The 24,878-nt window shown below is 38.3% G+C and overlaps 1 long non-coding RNA gene across 1 annotated transcript in view; it reads right to left on the bottom strand.

The window, feature by feature from the left end:
• Positions 1 to 2,347: 2,347 nt before the first annotated feature.
• LOC133049278 (uncharacterized) overlaps positions 2,348 to 24,878 on the bottom strand; it is a 150,552-nt gene continuing 128,021 nt past the window's right edge. Inside the window, exons 3-4 of the long non-coding RNA XR_009691279.1 lie at positions 12,405 to 12,456; positions 2,348 to 2,404 (exon numbers count right to left, since the gene is read on the bottom strand). This is a non-coding gene — a long non-coding RNA (uncharacterized LOC133049278). The remainder of the gene's footprint in view (positions 2,405 to 12,404; positions 12,457 to 24,878) is intronic.

Here is a 24,878-nt window from a genome sequence, read left to right as displayed (position 1 = left end):
GATGGAGCAGCTGGAAGGTGAAAGCTATACCAGAACAAAATATTCCACTCGGGTTTCCGCCTTTATTTGGGCCATTGGCAGTCAGCCCAGCCATGAAAGAAATATTGCTGGACTGGGCTGAGGCAAGGAATTCCGTCAGAAAGGATTATAGGCTGAAGGAGCTATGGGGGAGAGACTGCATTGAGGGCTTCTGGCTGGAGGAGGAACTAGGCCTATTTTGAAATGAGAGCAGCTGCCACCCTTAGAAGCCCTCAGGCCTTCATCTATTTTAATAGGGTTTCTTCAGTGGAGGCTTCTCCTGGTGTGGGGTTGGTTTATCATTTATGATAACCCATTCTTCAACATAAATTCAAACATTTCCTTTCAGATTCACTGACACTTAGGAAACATGATTTTATATTCCCTTCACTGAACAAACACATATTGAAAGCTTACAGTGTAACAGGCTCTGAGCATTAGTCCTGAAACCAGAAGGGCAGGGCCTGTCTGACATGGGCTTTGCATTCTGGGGTGTGGGCTTCTTGGGAAGGTGACATACAGAATAAGTAAAGCAACAAAGATATTAATGTAATTTCTTACACCCTTCCTGGGTAAAGAAACTAAGACAGGGCTTTGTGATTGGGTGACTGAACTAAAGATAGATTTTGATTTTTAGGATGAGGGGTCAGGACACATCCTGCTGAAGAGATGACCTTGGGACTTGGGAGTCAACTATAAGAGCAGTCAGCAAAGATATGTGGACAGGATACTGTAATGGAGGGTTCGAGAAGTAGAATATTTAAAACAGAACTAAAACTGGTAGCTTAAATATAATAAAAATATGGACTTGAGAAAATGGATAGAGAAGAAAAGCTTGACATTTCATAAAAGTATTAATCAAACAAAGTAAGATATATGAGAAATAGGATATTACAAATATAAAATTTTTAAGTATTTTCTATTCATATGTATATGACATTATAGCTCATATTATATATAATTTCAAAGTACAATACATTTTATCAAAAAATTATTTGTATTTGTTGTTGTTGTTCAGTCACTCAATTGTGTCTGACTCTTTGCAGCATGCCCGGGTTCTCAGTCCTTATCTATCTCCCAGAGTTTGCTCAGAAATAGACTTTGATTCATAGTTCACTTCTTAAATTTGAAACTTTAATCTTTTCAATTTAAAAGCATGATAACAATGAAGAAAGACTGGTCACCAAATTTAAAGACCTGAGATAATCTTGCCTGTGCTAGGACACTGCCTATAAGAGTGAGCTCCCAAAGTCAGCTGATACTTACCAAGTTACAAAAACAAACACCTCTGTCTTTAAGGAGTTCAAATGTTGTCAAAATGTTTGCTATATCATAAAAATATGTCATTAAATGTAAGATGTAATGACTACAAGTGAAGTATAAACAAAGTTTCCTAAAAGCATCTGGATATAGTGATTCATGGTGGCTCAGATGGTAAAGAATCTGCCCGCAATGCAGGAGACCCAGGTTTGATCCCTGGGTTGGGAAGATCTCCTGGAGAAGGAAATAACAATCCACCCCAGTATTCTTGCCTGGAGAATCCCAGGAACAGAGAAGCCTGGTGTGCAACAGTCCATGGGGTCACAAAGAGTTGGACATGACTGAATGAATAACACTTTCATTTTCACAGTGATTTATTCCAAAAGAACTGGCAAAGGCAAACCAAAAAATACTGAATTCAAAGTCCATGGCAAATGATCTCTGAGAACTGCAAAAATGTTGTCATGGTAATACATTAGGAAGAGCTGAAAATAATATTTCTAAGTGATTTACTTTTTAGCTTAACCAACTGACTGGCTTAAAACTATTAATACAACTCAATCCAGACAGAATCTAGGAACTAGAATGAATAATATCTGAAGTCTATTTTGATGTTTTGCATCAAAAAATACTCTATTAACTAATATATATTATTAAGAAAATGTTTATTTTGACTTTTCAAGAGGGATGTTAAAATTATTTATAAAAGAAACAAAGTACAAACAATAAAATTAATTCTTGTTATCTGTGTTATTTTGTTTATTGGATATGTATTTCAGAGGCTGCTAGGTATCAGGTCAGAGAAGGTAATGACACCCCACTCCAGTGCTCTTGCCTGGAAAATCCCATGGACAGAGGAGCCTGGTAGGCTGCAGTCCATGAGGTCGCTAAGAGTCGGACAGGACTGAGCGACTTCACTTTCATTTTTCACTTTCATGCATTGGAGAAGGAAATGGCAACCCACTCCAGTGTTCTTACCTGGAAAATCCCAGGGACGGGGGAGCCTGGTGGGCTGCCATCTATGGGGTCGCACAGAGTCAGACACAACTGAAGCGACTTAGCAGCAGGTATCAGGTAAGAATACAAAAGAAAGATGTAACTTTTCTTTAGTTTGTTTCTGGTGTATCTGGGAAGAGAAAACAAATGCTGTTCATGCAAAACTTGGAAGACAAAACACTGTGAGTCAGTGACAAAATGAATGATATATGTCAATGTTCACTTCAATTTGTTGAACTGTCAACCCTGAGACTCTACTTGTGGGATGTTTAATGAAAGACAGCTTACACAGTTAACATGACTTAATTTGAGGAGATGCATAGTGTTTATTTTGCTATACAGCAAAAAGATGTAGCCAAGTAGCCATACAAATGACCACTCTCAGTATTATTATTCTGTAACCAAATAAAACTTCAGCCGTCTTCTCTTCTAGGTTCTTCAGTTTTTTCAACATGTTTAACCAGTGTTGATAATTTCCCTGATAAAGTATAAATGCAGCCATGCGGGCACCCTGAAAACCTTGTGTTTTATCACAAGGTTCAGATTTTATTCCCGATACCTAAGAACTTCTTGTATTTCCAGTCCTGCTTTCTTCACCATGACTTCAAGTCATAATTCACTTGTGAATTCTCTGCACCTGCAGCCCCAGCCCCAGACTGAGCATTGAGTCTTGCCCTGCTGGGGAACTAGTTCGGACCACGGTCACTTCACTGTGTCAGGAAGTGAGTTCCGCATGGAAGACAAGCACTTGGAGAAAGACCCCATCTGCAGTGAACTCTGAATGAGTGAGAAGTAAACTCCACAGTTAAGCCAGTGAAATGAGAAGTGAACTTGGCTATGAGGCCCCCAAAATGGGGACGTGTTTGTTATTAAAAGTACAGTTTAGCTTATTCCAATTAATAAAGGCACTGGAAGATTCACTGAAATGATACATTTTTGAGGATAAGTTATTAAGGAAAATAGTCAAACTTTGAAGTCTACTTTGTCCTCAGTGAAAAAATATCACATTCCATGAAAAAGGAACAGAAAACCATAAAGAGAAATAATATACAAAAGTATAAGAAAAAATAGGGAACAAGTTGAAATAAGAAAGGATTCTAAATAAATGTAAGTTAGATACTAGAATTAAAATTCAAGATGATCTCCTGTAAAGCAGGGGGAAAGGCAAATAAATAGAATGAGAGAGAGTAAGGTAAATGTGGAAATCAAGAAAGGAAAAAAAAAAAAGAATAATCAGAGATAACTGAAGGAAATGTTTCTTGGTTAACTTTTAAAGCTAACTTGGCAGATTGAAAGAATTTCTCAACTAACGACACACTTTGGTTTGTTTTGTGACATTCTAAATGAAAGGATAAAAGAAAAATATCACAAGATGTTGACCTGTCTCCAAATTGTGCTTTGGCTAGTGATGAGGCCTCATAAAGTTTACTACTAAAAGGGTTGAAGATCTACCAGAAAGAGTACTTTTCAGTTAACTCCTATGTGGTGCTCCCTTGAGTCTAATAACACTCAGAACAGCTTCCACCCAAGAGCTCTTGCCTCTCAATTTATTTGGCAGAAACTCAATGACAAGATAGAAAATCTGACATACGTATCAAGAGAAATACAGTTCTTTCTTCCCCTACCCTGTTTCCACCTCCAGCTCCCTCCCTGGAACTTCCCCCTTCTACATAAATGTTCCTCTCTTCTTTGTTATATTTGGCTTCAATTTTATAATTACTTTATTGTGTATCACTATTTCTCATTATATAACATATCTTTCTCTTTTTATTACCAATAGAATCATCCAGAAGCTTTATCTCACAAGAACCATTCTAGGTGCTCAGCTTTCTTTTTCAGACACTTGGCTAGTCTAACATTGTACAACTTAGTACAGGGGGCTTCTTCTAACTGGTTATTATGTGTGACCCTCAGTCTCCATCAGTCTTTCCTTTCTTTTCATAGTATAAGATTCTATTGTTTTCTGTAACTCCAGATTATTCCTAGTGCCTTATACACATCCTCCATTACTTATTCTAGAAATGAAAATAGTTATCTATACTGTATAGCAATTTTTATACTTAAGAGATAAAACAGAACTATCAAACACACCAACAATTGTATGCAAATGGTAATAAAGCTAGATGAGCCTCAGAGCGCTCATCCGCCACATGAAAGACTGGATGAAGACAGAACAATACATACGAAACCATGGAGAGGATAACATCTGAAGTCAAGAACCTTAAGCTCAGCCAAATTGCTATTCAAGTATAAAAACAGTCTCTGTCCTATAACTTCCTAAGGAAAACTTCTTCATGTAATTCATTTCCCCAAAAACCAAACAAAATTTAAGAATCTCCAAATGGGGAATGTCATGTAAGCTATGAACTAGTTAAACTGAGTTAAACATCCATAACTTTGGAAATGTGGTTACAAATGGTAAAGCAGAATGTAAACATAAAAAATTCTTCCCAGTGAAGAAACATGGTGCAAAATGTAATCTTTGGCTCCACACCCCACACGAGCTTAGAAAAGTCTGAGTGTTAACTGGGGTGGAGACAGAATGACAGGCCATAAATTCCTCATTTCACCCACAGGGACCCAAGAGATACCATTTCATTCTTGAACTTTCATAAGTAGAAAAACTTAGAGGTGCATTCTTGGAGTTTGTCTATTTCTTTTGCTCCTTACTCCAATACTCTGGCCACCTGATGCAAAGAGCCAACTCATTGGAAAAGACCCTGATGCTGGGAAAGATTGAGGGCAGGAGAAGGGGGCAACAGAGAATGGGATGGTTAGATAGTACCACCAACTCAATGGACATGAGTTTGAGCAGACTCCAGGAGACAGTGGAAGAGGAGCCTGGCATGCTGCAGTCCATAGGGTTGCAAAGAGTCAGACACAATTTAGCAACTGAGTAACAACAACAGAAATGAGGTTTGACATGCTGACTTATGTATCTAAAATTACAAAGAATAAAAATGTTAGGTAAAGGAATTTTGATTTAAAGTCAAATTCTGACTTCTGGGTATTCCAGTCTTATCCATGTCTTTCTGGTGACCCCAACCCTGTCTTAGAACTAATTCTACACAGAATCTTCCAGCTTCAAGTATGTGCCCCCAGAATCAGCCTCCCTCTGCTCCTGGTTCCTTCATTCACCTGAGAACATAACTTTTCTGCCTACACAGCCCTACCTGTGCCTTAAGCTTCTCAGTTGACATTCTTTCCCATATAGTTTGCATTAACAGGTTGTCTACCAGTCCTTCTAGAATACAAGGCACACAGCACCCAGCAAAATTGCCCATTTCTCCCAGGCACTTAATACAGAGCAGTAATAAGCAATATTCCACTCACCTGTTTCTGCACCTGTTTTCTGTTTCTCCCCAGTTGCTCTGATAGCTAGCTCCTGATGTAATGTCTCCTTAAAAGGGATCCTTCCTACAGTTAATGCTCCCCATCCCGTCTCCTCACACTAATAAAAGCAAAAACCAGAATAATGTTAACAGTGAACAACAGCAGCCAAAAGAAACCCAAAGCAGCACACTGGCCATATTTTATATTTGGATTCTAGTATCTATTTGCCTGGACCGTTATTTCTTTCAGGCCTAATGCCTAGAGGTACGCGCTGATCTGCCAAGCTGCTTTAATATTTAGTGAGGCGCCACAGCCGACTAATAATTTTTAATAGCTTGTCCTCTATTGATTTCAACCCACACACTAAAGCACCTAATAAAAATTTTAAAAGGATAGGTGAAGGGACATAAGGACAAAAGAAAGTTAATAGCCTTTGTCCACTTTCATTTGAAGAGATAAAGAGGATTATTTCAACTTATAGGCAGAGTTTGTATAATAAGACAATTGCTGACTGCATCGTCTTTCAACAATGGCTTTTCTTTTGATGAGCTTCAAAATATACATTATTTAACTGATATGAAGCAAGCTCTGAAATTGGTAATTTCTGATGAGGCATAGATGGGTGGGTGGGTTGCATAAAACCCTTGTGGACACAGTAATGAAATCCCTAACAAGTTAATGAACTTCTAATGTTGACAAACACAAATCCCCACATACACTAAGATGATCTGATTGGCTATGGGGATGCAAGAGGTAGAGCAAAGATTGGCCTAAAAGAGGAGGCATGAATTGCAATTCCAAGGTGGGGGAGTGGAAGGAAAAAATTAGGAGGTTGGGATTAACATATACACACTGCTTATATGTAAAATAGATAATCAACAAAAACCTACTACTCTACAGCATAGGGAACTCTCTGAGAGTCAACATTCTGTAACAACCTATATGGGTAAAGAATCTGAAAAAGAATAGATGTATGTGTAAGTGAATCACTTTGCTATACACCTGAAGCTAAAACAACATTGTAAATCAACTACACTTCCATATAAAACAACAAGAAAAAAAGAAAGGCCAGAAAGAACTGCAGTTTCAGAAACAGACTGGAAAACCTCCCTGCAGCCTTAGGCTTTATGAAGGCCAGTGACTGTACTTGTCCCTGGGTATGACTTGAGGGAGAAAGGAGGCAGCAAAGCTATTTGAGATGCATTATATTAGAAGGAAAGGATTCATTTAAAGCAGCCCTCAAACTTAGCATGAAAACAAACACCATCAAAGGAGGCTTACCCCCCAAAAGGAACGTAAATCAAGTCCTCCTTTGGGTCAGAAACTCTCCATAAATTCTCCAATTTAAACCTGTTCAATAATTTACTATCTCTATTCTCATGAATGTTGAGGTTAGCAGATTACCTACGGGGTGATTTCTCTCAGGCTAAGTATCAGGAGGCTGAGGGGAACAGAACTATTATAGACATTTAAACCAGGAAAGGCCAGGAAGGGGGTGGTACACAATGGTACTTATGTGTCCTTGGTAGATATGCCACAGGGCAGTGCCCTATTTGTGCTGAAAGATATTTTTGGAGACATCAAAAGTGGTGCAGGGAAAGGATTGTTTACAACACTGAAGCGGGATTTAACAGGCTGCCATTTAAACCCATATGTTCAGAAACAAGAGGCCATCAAGCTTTCCTACTCAGCAAGCAAGCATGTGTTCATCACCTGCAGGCCACACACAGAGCTGGCAGCATGGGGACACAAAGCAAAAAGGACATAATTTCTTCCTCAAAGATAATTACACTGTCACTGTAAAAACCAAAGACACTCATGAACCAGTGCTGGGGAGAAAGCAACATGACATTTCAGTGGAGCATTATTCCAGGCTTGGAGGAAAGCATGGAGGAAAAGCCTTGGACTGTGTATCAAGGGCTTATTTCTAACAGCTAGGGAGTCACAATGGGAATGTCTATTGTGTATTCAAGGGGGCTGAAGTCTTGAAGATGTGGTGGGAGGAAGAACAACCATCCAGTTTGCCAGGGACCACAGGGGTTTCCTGCAATGTGGGATTTTCAGTCCTAAAACTGGGACAATCCAGGGAAAGCCAGGCTGAGCTGCCAACACTGTAGTGGCTCAAGCACAAGTGTAAATCAAAATTCTTCTAGCACTGTCTCTGCGAAGCAAGTTATGGACAACTGCTCTTTGTATTTTTCTTATCTGAAAATAAATTTAATTGACTATAGATTAAAGATAGTGTATTAAAGCCTTTAGAATATAGTAGGCACATTATTTTTATGGTGTATTCTATGTGCTATAGCAGGGCTTTAGTTAGGAAAGCCTCAGTGGATTTCAGAGGAGGAAAATAATCACTATGTTTGGGATAGAAAAGGAAAGATTCAGAAGTAGAGTGACCATCCCATTTTTCCTCCAAGCTGGGGCACTTCTGAATGACAAAGAGGGTGTTCTCACTACGTATGTGAGGCAATGTGTATAAACTATATATATTTCAGACCAACCAGAAGAGTGGTCAGCAAGCACTGAATTTAGGATTTGAAGGAAGAATGGAAATTAAATGGCAGAAACGCCACGAGATGCAAACGCCAGGAGTCATGTAGTGTTTTTAAGAACTGTGACGAGAGAAGACTGATCAGTCCTTGCTAAAGAATTCTTCTGAATGAAGTTTGCGATAAGAATAGGGATAGAAAGAAAGGATTCCTGCTGTAGAACATCTTACATGAAAAAAAAAAAGTTTGTTTTATCTTTTAGACTATAAGGAGCCATTGAAAGTATTTGAGTAGGATAGCAAAATACCAAAGTAGCAATATTAAGATTAATTTGGCAAATTGGAATGGAGGGAGACTTTAAAAATCAAATGGGTAAATACTAAAAGCAATATTCAGATATAAGGTGAAGTGACAATGGTCTAGGGCAGAAGAGAACTATCTAAAGTAAGAAATACGTGGAAGAAAATTTGAGAGGGCTTGGTCATAACTCATTATGGAGAAGTAAGAGAGAACTGAACATAATTTAATTGGTTGCAAGCTATTTGATTAGAAAGAAAAAACTGATGCTGGTGACAAAGACTGACAATACATGTCAAATAATTTTCAAAAGTATCTCAACATGCTTTCACTGACAAGCTCTCATCAAGTGATAATATCATCATAGATGCAGATGCTTTGACAGGATGCAACCCTGGGACCTTGACTTTGTAATCTATATTGAATGACAGCTGCAGAAATGGGTGGGCATCACTGACCTAGGAGTCCAGATGGTCAGGCGTGGCCTGAGATCACATATCAAGCCCAGCAAATCCAGTTAAGGAAGAGAAAGTCAAGTTCATTTGTGGATACAAGTGGGGTAAGAAGGGTAGGATTCAATGTCAGAAAAATCAGATCACAGAAATGAGGAAACCAGACAAGGACACTGAGGAAGTTATCTGAGCCAAGAGAGAAAGATGTGAGAAGCAATGAATGGGGGCAGTGAAATGATGGTTGAATGGGAAGGAATTTGACATCTATTGAAGAGCCACCTACAATTAGTCTCATGACAGGCACCAAATAGGCCACCCTAAAACATGCCACTTTGGCATAAGTATTATATTGAGCTGAAGGCAACTGAGAATCAACAGATGCAGAAGAGTTCTCTGCCCTCCTCTCATCTGCCACAAAGCAGGGCGTAAGTTTCCCTTTGAGGAAGGTACCTCCCATTTCAGGCCCCCTCATTTCTCACCTCCTCCCCCTAAAAGAGAAGAGCAAAATTCTCACTGAAGAAGGGGCAGCTGACATCAAAATGTTTTTGCATAAATAAACCTCACTAAAATAACCCCTATTTTCCATCAGTTGCCCCATGTATTTCCTAGTCACTCCCCCACAATTCATTGACCCTTTAAGCCCAAATCCCCTTTTTTTGCTACAAGGATATATAAGCCCCTGAGTATAACCACTTCTTTGAGTTCCATTTTTTTTCTGTGAACTTCTGTGCATGTAAAAATTAATAAAGTTGTGTGCTTTTTCTTCTTGTTAATCTGCCTTTTGTTAGTTTAATTTGCAGTCCCCAAGTACCAGACTAAGAGGGTAAGAGAAACATTTTTCCTCCAAGACACTCATTTTACCATGAGAAAAATCAAGGAAATTCCAACTTGTCTAACTGCAAGTCCCTGTATGATATACCAGAACTCCCTCCATATCATACTTCCCAGCAGAAGCAGAAAATGATTTCAGAGAATGGATGCTCTGAGGTCACAGGAGACACAGGGTCCTCAGACTGGCTGAGAGGAAAGGGAATGGAGAACAAGGCAAGATTATTCTAAAGCAATGTGCCACCTAATATCTCCACAGGTATAACTCCTGAGGGTCAATGAACTGGCTGAGAAAAAGCTAAATGAACCTGCTAGTTCTTTTTTTAAAAATTATTTAATATCTTAATTTGTCATTTTGCCAAGCTAGTACTTTGAAGTACATAGTAACCCCAAAGTACATAAATATCCCCAAAGCTAAAAATGTCACATCTTCAACTCTTGGATCAGCTGGATATAAAATAATATTGAAGTAGGGATTCCCAATAACATATTATAAAATGTTATCCTGTCCTACCCATTGTTGTTGTTTAGTCGCTAAGTCGTGTCTGACTCTTTCATGACCCCATGGACTATAGCCCGCCAGCCTCTTCTCTCCATGGGATTTCCCAGGGAAGACTACTGGAGTGGGTTGCCACTTTCTTCATCTCCCCTACTCATCCTCCATTGAAAATTGCAAAAAAAAAAAATTATTTTAAATTAAACTCTAAACTCTGGAGAAATTGATCATCAGTGACAGTCTCTATAGAAGAGTATGGGAATCAATTAAACAGAAGCTGAAAAATGTCTCAGGGTATAATTGATAACATGATGAGACAGGAAGAACAATTTCAAGTATGAAGTTAAATCCGAAACTTCTTACTTAGAGAAAATGCAGAGGCTTCTCGTGTCTCATAGGACCAATCTGCAGAACTATTAGAGTTTGAGGAAGCAAGAACCAGAGAATAATTGTTGTTGTTTGTTTATTCTTGACAGTTTTAAAGGACAACTTCTCTTGCGGAGGAAATTTCTGTGTTCCTACTTAGAAGTTACTTCTAAACCCAAGACTGTTCCAGAAAAGCTTTTTGGCTCTTTCTGAAACTTTGGAAAAGGATTTTGCATAAAATTGCATAATCTGTTTACTTAGTTGCTTCAGTATATTAACATTCCTCAAATTCAGAGGTTTAAAAACATCACTGAATATGAAACATGTTCAGAAAAAGTGAAAAAAAAAGTCACTGTTACAAAGGTTAGTTGCCAGACCAGTGAATGAAAGATCAACATTTTGTCCTTGATGGTCTCTGAATTGGACAGCTGCCATTTTCAGCATGAAAGCCTATTCATTGCTGATGTGATTTTTTTTGTTAAATGTTAAAATGACCCAAATGTTTTCTTGAATTATAGCCCAGGCAATTTAGGCACTTAGGTCTGGTTAAAGCATTGGTTGCCAGATTTTCTTAGTGCATTATCCACTAAACCACATGTACTGCAGAGAAAGCCTTAATTTCTATTAAAAATTTAAAAGTTGATAAAAAGAATTTGCTTTTGTGTAAGAACAAACTCATCTGTTGATTCACTTGCAGTATTAAAGGTTTAATAATCTCTTACATGAGAACTAAAATATAAAAGCATTTGGTACCAATGCTATATAGTACTTCAATTCTTAAAGAACTTTTTGAATCATGAGAATCTTTCAAGGAAAATAGGAAGAACAGATACCTGGAATACATTACTAAAATTAAGGTAAAATTATTGTACCCCATTAAAATTTGTAATCTCCTGTTAATGAAGTTTTAAAAGACAGTCCATTTATTGCAAGGGAGCTTAGGGAAAGGAAGTAGTAATTATCAGAATATATGTCCCAAATCATTATTCTACTTCATTCCTCATGCATTTAAACTGTCTCCCTCTGCTACAAGAGTCTTTTGTAATAAAAGCAGAAGATTTTGATAGCCAACTTAACGTAAATTTAGATGCAATTCACAGCAAGTTTTAAAAGAAGGGGAAAAAATCAAATTTTATTAGCAAAGTTTCAGATTAATTTGTGGCAGAAGGGTTAAAATACATGTTAGTCTGGTCTTATTAACAGATAATTGATTCTGATTCCTAAAAGACAGTTTTTCCTTTTTTATGCCAGGCATCTAGGTTGCAAAATTAGGTAATGTTCTTGCGGAAGACAGCTTAGCAAGAAGGGTCTATGCAGGCTTCATTTATTTATCCCTTTCTAAAGTTATTTCTACTCATAATAATAATAAACTTTTGTGTGCCTACTGTGACCTAAGCACTTGATAAGCACTATCTTGTTTAAGCCTGACAGCAATTCTATGTTATCTGAATTAATATTTTCCTTATTACACAAGTGAAAAATTGAGGACTCAAAGAACTAAGTTGTTCAAGGTAGTTCAGCGAGTAAATGGTATGTCTTGGATTTGAATCTAGGTTCGACTGACACTTGAGTCTGTGGTTTATTACTGAGCAAAACTGCAGTCATCAAATCATCTGATAAATTTCTTCTGCAAAGTTGGAAAATTTTTCAAATTGGACAAGCTATCTCACTAACATTTTTCTTTCTTTACTGCCTATAAATGATGAACCTGCCAGCAAAAATAGGCATAAGCTTATCAGCTGTTCCACTTTTAGCAGAATGATACTCTCAAAACATGTCCATATATTTAGAATCTTGTATCACTTCTTTATCATGTCTGTAACAGCTTTATGATCTATTTGAGAAAAATAAAATGTTCCGACTCACCCCTCTGGCTGACTTGTCAATCCACAGCATCCTTCTACAGTAACATCCGTATCTGAAATAGTAAAAAAGACTTAAAGACATTTCCAATAAACCACTTCTCTGAAGTTTTCCTTTGCTCACTCAGAAAAATGAGGCATTTTGGCTTTGACACTATCTTAGCACTTAGTCCTTACTGCCATCAGAGAACAAACCACAGAACATTCTAAATTGTTTGCTGGTGAATCATCTTCTACCTGGACCAGACTCCAGATCTCTTAGCTTTCAAAGAATCTGTATGGTGGACACAGTAAATCCATTTTTGATTATTCTTTCATTTTTTTGAAAGCAGGTTGAAACAGCTGATTATTACTGCAATTTTCTCCTCATGAACTTGCTCAAATTATTATTCTAAAAAACAAACAAAAACAGTGCTCTTCACTTTACAAATGGGAAAACCAAAGAATGGTTTTAAACACTCTACCACAAAATCACAAAGTATCCAAAGCTTCTGCTTGAGGAAAGACCTTTGAATAATGGAGAATGCCACATACTGCATTGCATTCCATTTCTTACTACTCTAAACCGTAAATATGCTAGAGAACTTTCATAATTTAGAGAGGGGAAATTAATACTTAGATTTTTGAAAATGAGATATTTGATGAACATCTTGAAAACTGTAAATTATATAAATCTGATATAATATAAAATAAAAAAGAAAATACTACTTAGCAAAAACAAACTCAGTTTTCCCTTAAGGGAAAACATAAAGATCTTTTAGAAGATTTAAGATTCATATTTGTGCTTCTTTCTGATAATTGCTATGAATCATTCAGTCTTATTGAAGTGTACAATTACTACATATATAATTAGAACATTCTCATATATATGTATATGTTGATTTTTATATTTTTGTGTCATCAATGTAACTAGAACTTTAAAATTCATTTATTAAAAAAAAACAAGATATTTGAGATTTTAACCAGCTTCTATTCTGCCTAGGGTTGACTTCCCTGGTAGCTCAGAGAGTAAAACATCTGCCTACAAATGCAGGAGACCCAGGTTCAATCCCTGGGTCAGGAAGATCTCCTGGAGAAGGAAATGGCAACCCACTCCAGTATTCTTGCCTGGAAAATCCCATGGATGGAGGAGCCTGGTGGGCTACAGTCCATGGGGTCACAAAGAGTCGGACACAACTGAGCAGCTTCACATTCTGCCTAGAGCTGTGAAATAAATGAGTAGAGATACACAAGATTAAGATATTCTAGGAATGGAAGAGTCACTATAAAGTAACATGCTCTGACAATTCCAGAAACTCTAACCTAATCTGACAGGATTCTTCTCAGCTATGAGCCTGAGGATGAAAGGCAACTATTTCTAACCTAAACAATTTCCAAGACTGGAGAAATCTGAAGCTGTAGGATCTCTTGGCTACCACAGATGCTACCATCAAAAGGCTTCAGAAGGGAGCTTTTTTTTTTCCTTCAAATGATTAAGGAAAGCCCAACATTTATTGAAGGGTGTCAAGCTAGGAGAATGGGCAGCTAATGCTCAAAGACCCAAACTCCACAATGGTTTTCAAGTAATGGTTTTAAAAAGCAACAGTTGGGGTAAGGATTGCACCTCACGAACTTTTTTTTTTCCTGCTTGGTTGGTGGTGAGATAATAGGATGGTGGTGATGTTTCCAAAATCTTAATCATTAACCTTCTCATTCCAATCAGTCTGGGGTCTATCTACTTGTGGTCAGCATGTAGTCGCAATCCTCAGCCTGAGGGGGGCAGGTCTTAATTTCTGAAGAACAGCTCAAAGACAGGCATCAAATCATTATGCATGTAGAAGGGAGTTCACTTTTGCCCCTGTAATAATGTTCTTGTAGGGCTTATGCATTCACATGTGGACAGTGCAGTACTTAATTATTGTTCATAGCTAAGAAAAGAGAAAGATAAGCAAGCAAGTGTACACAAAAAAGTGTCAATATATCATCAGTCACTGAAGATGTTGGACAACAGGCAACAAGACATAGAGAGTGAAATGACTGAGCGATTTTACTAATGATCTTCATTCTGTCTTTTGGGAATGCAAACAATCATATCTTTTATCTCCATAACTAAAAGTTTTATTTAACACCAGAAGCAATAGTATCCATGGTAGACAGAAAAAAATAACCTCCTGAAGACATCCATAATCCCCAGCACCTCCATAAATATGTCACCATATAGTGGCAAAAGGGACTTTACAGATGTAGTTCAAGATCTTCAGATAGATTATTTTGAATTATCTCGGTAAGCCAAATGCAGTCACAAGGTTAGCAGGAGGGGTAGAGATAGAGAAGGAGATGTGAGGATGATGATGATGATAGAAGTACAGGTCAAGGGGATGTTGCCATGAGCCAAGGACAGTGGTCTGCCTCTTGAAGCTAGGCAAGGCAAGGAATGGATTCGCTCATGAAGCCTACAGAAGGAATGAAGCGCTACCAATACTTTGATCTTAGCCCCATAAGTCCTATTTCAGAATTCTGACCTTCAGAACTATAAGATAATAAATCTCTGCTGCTTTAAGTCATTAAATTTGTGATAATTTGTCACAGCAACCATTGGAAACTTATACAATGTCTTTGTTGAATATCTTGTTTCCATCGATGTCTTCGATCTAAACATGCATTTTCTTTTTCCAGGGAATAGTCTATGCCAAGGCCCTATTTTGTACCATAATGTATAAAACATTTGTAAGTTAGTGTCAGGATATGCTTTTATACATCAGGGAATTACCTTCAACTAAAAAGGTTAGAAATATTAAGAAGTCCTAGAAATTGTCATTTAGGAAATAATTCCTATGTTTCTGTAATACATCCTTCATCCTGGTTCAGCCCTCATCCTCTTTGACATACAAAGAGAGTAGGCAAATAATTTAGACACTGTGACAGACACAGTGGGGCAGTGCAATCCGGATGGCATAATGCCTTTGTAGAGGACTGAGGTTGTGTGGGGTTATATGGCAGCCTGTGCCAGAGAAACCAACAGATGCCCAAAGATCTCAATCAGCCTTATAAGCTGTCATGAAGTCCTGCTACCTAAGCAGCATAAAATGCAATGATAATGAAATAGAAAACTAAACTAAGAAGTTCAGTATGTCCTATAGCAATCTGGCAGAAAAACCATTGCACCAATGTGATCTGCAGCCCAATGAGTCTAGTTTCAATGGGAAATCAATTGGCTGCTATCTCTTTATCTTAAAATACTGTCACACTATGATAGACCAGTTGACTGCTCTATCCAGGTGATTCCACCCAAGACTTGAGGTATTCCACTCAAGTGTCCTTAGTGACCATGATAAGAGCAGGTAGATTTGGGAATCCTTTAGGCTACCAACAGTTTGTATAACAACTTATTTCTCAGGATTCTGGTACTTTTATTCATCTTGGACTCAGCCCCACTCAATATCAATTGAGCTCCACTCAATATCAGGTCAGGAGTCTAGACAGCAAAATTTATACTAGAGAACTAACGTGACCACTCCCTATTCACATGCTCTCCCAACAACGTGTCAGGGATCATTCTTAGCATGGTGGTCATTTGGTAATCTTCCCAATAGCGAAAAAGAATTTTAAAAAATGTAAATGAATGATTTGAAAGGCCAAGTGGAATGCAGGTACCAAATAACTAGTTACATTTTTACCTGCCTTCTTCTCCCAAAGGAAGTCTCTCTCCTGAAATTTCCAACTCTAAAGAAAAGGAAGGGAGGGATCCCATTACAGGTTGGAAGGGTACTTCCTGAAAGTCAATCATAGTCTCTATGTCTCAGCAGTTAGACAAGGGCTGGAGGATATTGCTGGATTGTCTATGTTGGGTATAGCCTTGGTTAAGACAAAAAATTCTACATTCCTCGATAAAGAGAAGTCTATTACACAAGCCACTGAATTACTTGGAGAGCTAAAAACTATCAGGTATCAGTTCACTGGGGGGATGTAAACAGGTGGCTTGGATGGTAAAGAATCCACCTGCAATGTAGGAGACTTGGGTTCATATGGGTTAGGTGCTTTCTCATTAATGGAGATACAGACATGATTAGGGCAGAGCACTTCACAGACAGGCATGAGGAGAGTTATACTTTTGTAAGTTTAAATCCTGGCTTCATCTCTGAATAGCCACGAGACTTTGAACAAGTTCTACTGTTTCCTTCTCATCTACAAAGTGATGATATTAAAGCTCCTATTACCTAATTAAGGTAGCCGGAAACTGTTTCTGCTGAGTAGCTTATAATCCGATGGGGGAGATAAACATGCACACAGATGCCTAAATGTTGCAAAAGAGGTGTATGCAGTTATGTGGAAGCACAGGGGACCTAGCTAGAAGGGGACCTGAAGATGAAGATGTAGATGGTGGAAGAGCCTGCAGTCCAGACAAAACCCTGATTTATCAGATCATTTAGCCCAACATGTTCTAACACAGAATCTTACCTACACAGTCTAAAAGTGCAGGCTGAACTTCCAAGGTTCTCTTTCTTGTTTGAGAGTAAACTGAAGCTAATAAAACAATGTACTTACATTCATTTATTCTTTCAGCTCCTATTTGGACAAAGAAGTAGCAAGCATCAGTCAAGGCTAAGAATTTTACTGAAATGCTAACTCCAAGGCAAGAATTCAGCTGCCCCTTACTCTTCTGGCATTGATTGAGTCTGATTTAATTGATTAGCATGGATTCCTTTCTCCATATAAACCTGCTAGTGTAGATTCAATGTTAATCAAAATATACTTCAAATGATGAAATTGGGCTGATTTGAATTAAGTAGGGAAACTAGGAAATAATTCCTGTAATTATAATATAATTACAATCTATTTAAGAAATGTAAATTACATTGGGATTCCCTAACTGGATGCCCTTTTTTGGCCATTTTATTAAATGGTGTAATTCTATTTGCAGTAGTAGGCCTACAACTATCATACGAGAAGCTTACTGGCAGATCATCAATTTATATTGTATTCATGAAATAGCATTCCTTACTAAGTTGTCTTGGTCTTTTGTACAATTAGAAGGACATTCAGATCATGGGACCTATTGGAATAGAACAATTTTTATGGTTTTTCAGAATCCTAAATTCTTACTTCCATGTAACAACTGCACTGAGGGTCAGTTTCTCCCCTCTATTGAATCCTACTTTTCTAACTTTCCAAGACTGTATTTCCCAAGAGTATTACCCAGTATACCACTCTGAAAGTGATCTTACATCTCAAAAGTCTATTTCCAGGTAACCCATCCTAACCTGGTGTTGTTGTTGTCAATCAAAATGGTCCCTGTGGGAAGCTTTATATAATTCTAATTATTCTGCCCTTGCTCAGAACCTACTGAGAATTACATTTGAAGGTCTGTTTTTGGAAACAAAAGCACATTTTTGGGGAGATCTGTCCTAAAGTGCCAAATCTTTACCAACTGGGAGGTATGTATGTATATGTTTTGGAAAAGGCTAAAAGTTATTCTAAGCTGAATCTGAAAAATAAGATTTATGATTAAACTAGAGTCTACTATTTAGGACACAAAATTAGGTGAAGCTAAAATGTGTTGGGAATAATTTGCTAAATGGTGATCAAATGGGTTTGGAAACAATATCGAAAAAGATGCTAAATGTGTTTTTAGCAAGAGCAACATCAGTAAAATGAATGTGTATCCTCTCAAGAGAATTACTTAAAATGATAAATCTCATGTTTGTGTATAGCTTGTACCATTCTTATTAAAATATCAGTGTCATCACTTTATAGTCACACTGAAGTTGCAACTATGGAATTCTAGTTAAAGCCTATTATTCTCCTTCTAATTATAGTTTTAGGACCGAAGAGCTTCATGGAAAAATGTAACTTAAGGACCTAGGTTGCAGACTCTGAATAAATGAAGGGGTTTAAAGAGCACTTGGTATTTTTCCAACACAAGGATTTCAGCATACTTATAGGTTAATGGCAAGAATTGTTTGACTCATCACTAGCTCCCAGTTCAGTACCTGATATACAGTGGATCACTGTGGTGATAACTAAATTATTCAATTATAAGACAAATGCTAGAGACAAGCAGGATTTCTAGGACCCAGCGAGCAAAAAAACACCCAAAATTATAAGCAAGATGTTATAAGTATAATGATTATATCTTGTATTTCTTAGCTTATTTATTATATTCATATAATAAATACAAGGGTATCCCGTGTATTTCCCCCAACTTCATATTTTCTTTAGTTATCAGCTGGATCCTAAAAGTATAAAGAATCTATATGTTTGTGTGCACTGATACCAGGAGCTAACTCCTCAGCAAGTAGTAGGAGAACCCAAGATATAAAGTGGGTGGGGGTTATTGCAAAGAGAAGAGAAAAGCTGAGGAATTCCCAGGACCAGGAGTGGAAGGGGGAACCTAAGGAATAACCCCAGCCTGAAAACAGGGCCCAGGATCCTCAAAGCAGGATATGCTCACAGTTTACCAAACAAGAAGCACTGATGTTACAATAACCAATAGCATATGGTTAAGTTGAAAAAAGAGTTGATGATTTGTGCTATATGACATAAGGGCAGAGACCATTATACACTGGGAAAAAATCATGAGATCTATAAAGAGAAACAGAGCTACTGCTTGAAAGAAAGATTATTAGATCTTCCAGGACTGCACAGGGAAGTGCTAGAGGAAGAAAGCATTCCCAGCAGCAAGAGTTTAAGTGAAGGCTCAGAGGCACAAAGAGCCCAGATTTCAGTGGCTGCCTCGTGGTGGCCACATCCTCTTCACAGCACTGACAGAGGGTTCTGTGGATCTGCTGAGCCAGATCTGGGCAGGCACTGGGAAGGCTAGAGATGTTTATAGTTAAGCATTCCATCCAGAGTTTTCACAGCAGGGCTGTAGAGGGAAAACCAACACACACAAAAGCATTAACCCTAAACATGATACCAATTATCTGGGAACAGAAATTCAGAGAAGAGATAGATGTGAGAAAGACTCACGGAGAAAAGATCTCAAGCTAAGTCCTGAAGAGTGGTCAGGATATTGATAGGCTGATGGGAGTGGAAAAAAAGAGCACCAGGGTGGAGGTGGGGAGGTCAAAAACAAGTATGATTTGTGTTCTGCAGGACAAAAAGGGCATGTTGGATAGTATGAGGAGTTACCATCAAACATGTGCATATTGGAAATGTGCATATCAGATAAAAAGCAGAGACGTTACTTTGCCAACAAAGGTCCATCTAGTCAAAGTTGTGGTTTGTATGGATATGAGAGTTGTATACAAAGTCATGTATGGATGTGAGAGTTGGACTATAAAGAAAGCTGAGCACCGAAGAACTGATGCTTTTGAACTGTGGTGTTAGATAAGTCTCCTTGGACTGCAAGGAGATACAACCAGTCAATCCTAAAGGAAATCAGTCCTGAATATTCATTGGAAGGACTGATGCTGAAGCTGAAACTCCAATACTTGGGCCACCTGATGTGAAGAACTGACTCATTGGAAAAAAACCCTGATGCTGGGAAAGATTGAAGGTGGGAGAATGAGGGGATGACAGAGGATAAGATGGTTGGGTGGCATCACCAACTCAATGGACATGAGTTTGAGCAAGCTACAGGAGTTGGTGATGGACAAGGAGGCCTGGCATGCTGCAGTCCATGGGGTCACAAAGAGTCGGACATGATGAGCGACTGAACTGAACTGAACTGAATGTGCATATCGCAGCCAAATTAGAGAGGGCTTTAAAAGAACAAGAGGGCTTGGATTTGGTGTGGTAGATGATGAAGAATCACTTCACAAATGGGCTGCAGTTGGGAGAGACTAAAGTCAGAGCCACCCACCAGCCGGCAGCTACATTTATCCAGATCAAAATTGATGAGGGCCTCAATGAGGGAGCAGAAATGGCAACAGAAAGGGGGAGACACTAAGAAACATTTCAAAAAGCCCAAGAGAATTAACTAAGAGGATGGAAACAGAGACAGATCCAAAGTGACACTGCTCATAGAAACTAGATTATTAGGCAGAGAAGTCAGGTTAGAAAATATATAATAAGTTGGTTTAAAATATGTGAGCCGGGACTTCCCTGGCAGTCCAGTGGTTAAAACTCCATGCCTCCAATGAAGGGGATGTAGCCTTGATCCCTGGTTAGGGAACTAAGATCCCACATGCTATGCCATGCAGCCAAAAAATTTTTTTTAAAAATTAAATAATAAATTTAAAAAATAAAATATATGAGATATGGCAAGGGCACAGGATCTGAATGGAATGGTCTGCATGCTCATTTCAATCTCAGAGGCTCAGTCACCTCACAGACTCCTAGAAATCAGTCTTCAACATTTCCCATTGTGACTCAACTAGTTAGTCCCTTATGCCATTCAGCTGCTCCTCACAAAGCTTATACATAACTTTTTAGTCCAGACCATATAGAGTAAACAATCAGGATATAGTATCAATTGTTAGATTCATTATAGTACATCCACTACGTTCTAACTACTAATCTAGATTTCTCTCTTGTATCTCACTTCATTTTTAAACACTAACCCAATGTCAAAGATTTGTTCACCCACTTTTACAGAAAAAGAAAACAAGTTCAAGGAGGTTGAGTTTCAAATTCACAAACTCATAGAAATGGAGCAAGAATTCTAACTCAGCTCTTTTTTGAATCCAAGCCTATGGTCTTTCACTAAGATGCACACACAAAGATGCACACAGTGTGATTTAAAATATATTCTGAGAACCCAGATGAAGGGGCAGTGATAATCTGATCAAAAGTTCTACATTTTCGTTCCTGAGAACTGCAAAGATTTAAATGACTGTCATCCATTTATTATTAAGAACTCATTGATATCTAATTTTGTAGATTCAGAACACCTGTAATATTTATCATTAATGATTTTAATAGCAGTAATTTGTGTTTCAAAATATAATTTAAAGGTTAAACCTCATTACATCTTCATCAGTAAAATCAAAATATATATCCCAGTACAAATGGGCAAATGACAATTTATAAAGAAATAAATACAAATGGTTAAAAAGATAATTGAGTAAGTTTACAGTATCATTAATAACAAAAACCACTGAAGTAAAGGAGATAACATTTTCATCTCACAAATAGCACAGGATTTTTCTTGGAATCCAGTTGATGAGATTAAGTGAAAAATATAATTCTCATATCTTGTTTATTAAAGTACAAATTGACATCATCTGTCTAGAGGACAGGTTGGTGGTACAAATCAAAACCATCAGAATAAACAAACTCTTTGACACAGCAATTTCTTATGTATAAATATATTCATCACAATGTTATTTAAAGCAGTAAAAATTTTTAAACAGCCTAAAGTTCAACAATAATTAGTCATTAAACTGAAGTTAAAGGTAGCATACAATAGAATGCACTCAGCTTATAAAAAAATCAAGTTGTGTAAGGATATAAAATGACCTAGAAAAATGATTACAGCATATCATTAAATAAAGAAAACCATACCTCAAATTAGTATCACACTACGATTGAATTTTGTTGAGTCTGACCTAGAACTTCACCTTAAATCTTAACAAAGATCCTTTCTGAGCAATGGGATTATTTTTCCTTCCCGGTGCTTTTCCATGACCTCTGAATTTTCTACAATGAACTATATACAGCTTTTATCATCAGGAAAAAGCCATGTAAAAATCTCATTCTGTCAAATTATCTGTTATGTATTACCAGAGAAGCCAGGAACCAGTCTAGCTCCTGCACTTGTTCCCTCTCTTCTGTCTCCAGAACATCCTAAACCCTCTCTAATTCCTCTCCTTCCATTCCAGAAGGATGCAGCTTTCTGAGACATGCACAGCTGGTTTCAGCCATTGCCCTGATCACAAACCTTTCCACAAGGATGTCCCCTTGGGTCAGATTTTCATCTTCTCCAATCTGATCTATTAACTCATTTGTGAATTCGGCAAACAGTTACTGAACATCTACTTTGTGCTAGGCAATATCTAGATTCCCAGGACACAAAAGTCAAGCAGGACACAGTCATACATTTGGATGTGGATAGATACTGTATATACTATGAGTTTAACGGGTGCACAGAGGAGGAAATTCAAAATCAGATACAGAAGAGGAAGGAAAGCAAGGAAGAACACTCAGAGGCAGTGATGCTCATCCTGAAAAAACAGGAGCTATTTAGATGAATAACTCAGGGAAAGATACTCTAGGCAAAGGGAAGACCTGTGTAAGGCACACAGGTGACGGGGGAGTATCATATTTTCTGGGAACCTCAACGGTCTCCATTTGGCTAGAGTACAGTGAGTAAGGGCAAGTGTCAGGAAATAAAATTGGAAGGGGATGTTCCAAAATGTGTTACATGGACTCTAAGAACTCTGACATTATCTTGGGGAAAAAAGAAAAAAAGATTCCTTAACCAAATAACTCTGAGAAGCACTGTGTGGTGTTATCTACCTCTGGTAAGATTGATAGTGAACAGAACCCCTCTCTTCCTTTCCTTCAGTATTCCTGGAATCCCACACCACAGGAAACATTAAACAGAGTAATGAGAAGAGTCCGGAATAACCCTGAGAGCTCTGGTGAACCATGACAGCTTTCAAACAGAAGAGTCATGCGGGCAGCTTCATGATTCAGAAGGTCCTCCTATGGCAGTAGCAGAGAGCACTGCAGTGAAGGGAGTCAGAGAAGAAACAGACACCATCTGTGGGAGACTGTTAGGATGATCAAAAGGGGAAGGAATATGGCCTGAGACTAACGCTAAATGACAAAGAAGAAATTATGGATTAGAGAGAATGTCACCTAAGCAGAAAGTAAGACTTAGTAACAGACAGAAACATGCTGAGATCAGGACAAAGCTTGTGACAGGAAACCGTCTGAGATGTTTTAGGTGTTTCTCAGTGTTTTTGTTTTTGTTTTTTGAGAATCACTGGGGGAGGCAAAGTAGGTCTGGAGTAAAATGCAATAAAGCCATGATGGGAACCATCATGTTCAACCATGATGGGAAATATAAGTCTGGAGGTCAGGAAAAAGCTTAAAGAGACAATATCTATCATGGGGTCATTAGAATATCAGAAACCATGGGCTTTGGTGGGAAATACAATGAGGAGTGTGCAGGTTCAAGGATATAATCCTTGAGTCACACCAAAGTTTATCCAGAAATCTATAAATGTGGTAACGAGAGGCCAGAAAGGAAGGATGAAGACCTCAAGAGAAAAATGCCAAGGGAGTCAATGCAAGAGACTTTTAAGTGGAGGTCATGGCAACTTGGATTAAATGCCAGAGAGATCTAGTGAGATATGAACCTGGAAGTATCTACCAGCTCTGGTGAAATGTGAGTAATCAAGAACTCATCAGAGTCTTTTCAGAGCAGGTGGGACTGGAAGTCAAAGTAAGAGTGAACTAAAAGAGACAGAGAGCAAGGTGGACTTGTCCTTTACAGAGCTAACAGAGAGGGTGTTTCGTACTCAATAAAATATTGATGTTTTGAGTTTGAATGTTTTTGCTTTCACTTGGAAGATAGCTGAGTATATGTTTCTATGTTAAGAGTGAGTGGCAGGCACAAGATGGGGGGATGTTGGTAGAAAAGAGAGATTGAAGTAAAAAGAGTAGTGGTTGCCAGAAGAGTCTGGGGGTGTGGATGGCAAGGTGCTCACAGTGCAGATGCTGGAGAGCAGGAGAGACCTGAGCTCCTCAGAATTTAGAGGAGGGGGGAATTGATAGGTAGCAGGGAAGGAATTAAAGAATGTGCTCACCTGATGACTTCAAGGTACCCAAAGCAAAGTTTTGTAAAAGGTGCTTGGAAGGCATGAAATGGTTTAAAGGAAAAAGGTTAGGTTTCAGACATGAATCAGTTAGTCATTCTGAACCACAAAAAAAGAAAGACTCCAGGATTGTCAAATCTGCCTGTGTGCATGCGTGTGCATGTGTGCACGCTCAGTCGTGTCTGACTCTTGCAACCTCATGGACTACAGCCCGCAAGTCTCCTCTGTCCATGGGATTATCCAAACAAGAATACTGGAGTGGGTTGCCATTACTTCTTCAGGGGAACCTTCCCAACCCAGTGATCCAACCCAGGTCTCCCGCGTCTCTTGCACTGGCAGGTGGATTCTTTACCAATGAGCCACCAGGGAAACCCAAACCTGTCCTTAAAGCTTCTCAAATAAGATCAATTCAATATCTTTTTAAATGTTGATATTAGTATTAAGATATATGAGCACAGGTTTCCCTGGTGGCATTAGTGGTAAAGGACCCACCTGCCAATGCAGGAGATGTGAGAGACAAGGGTTCAATCCCTGGGCTAGGAAGATCCCCTGGAGAGGGGAATGGCAACCTACTCCAGTATTCTTGCTGGATAATCCCATAGACAGAGGAGCCTGGTGGGCCACAGTTCATTCGTTCGCAAAGAGTCAGACATGACCAAGCACACTCAGCGCAGATGTAGCACAGCATATGAGCACAGTTAAAGTTCAAAATAAAGTTCTTTGGCCATAAAAATGTGACTATTTATGCCAGGTGTATGTATTTTTTGCACATTTTTTTTAACAAGAACTTT

This window comes from Dama dama, chromosome 30 (assembly GCF_033118175.1).
Source record: "Dama dama isolate Ldn47 chromosome 30, ASM3311817v1, whole genome shotgun sequence".
NCBI classification, from domain to species: domain Eukaryota; kingdom Metazoa; phylum Chordata; class Mammalia; order Artiodactyla; family Cervidae; genus Dama; species Dama dama.
This window is presented reverse-complemented; position numbering and strand designations above follow the sequence as displayed.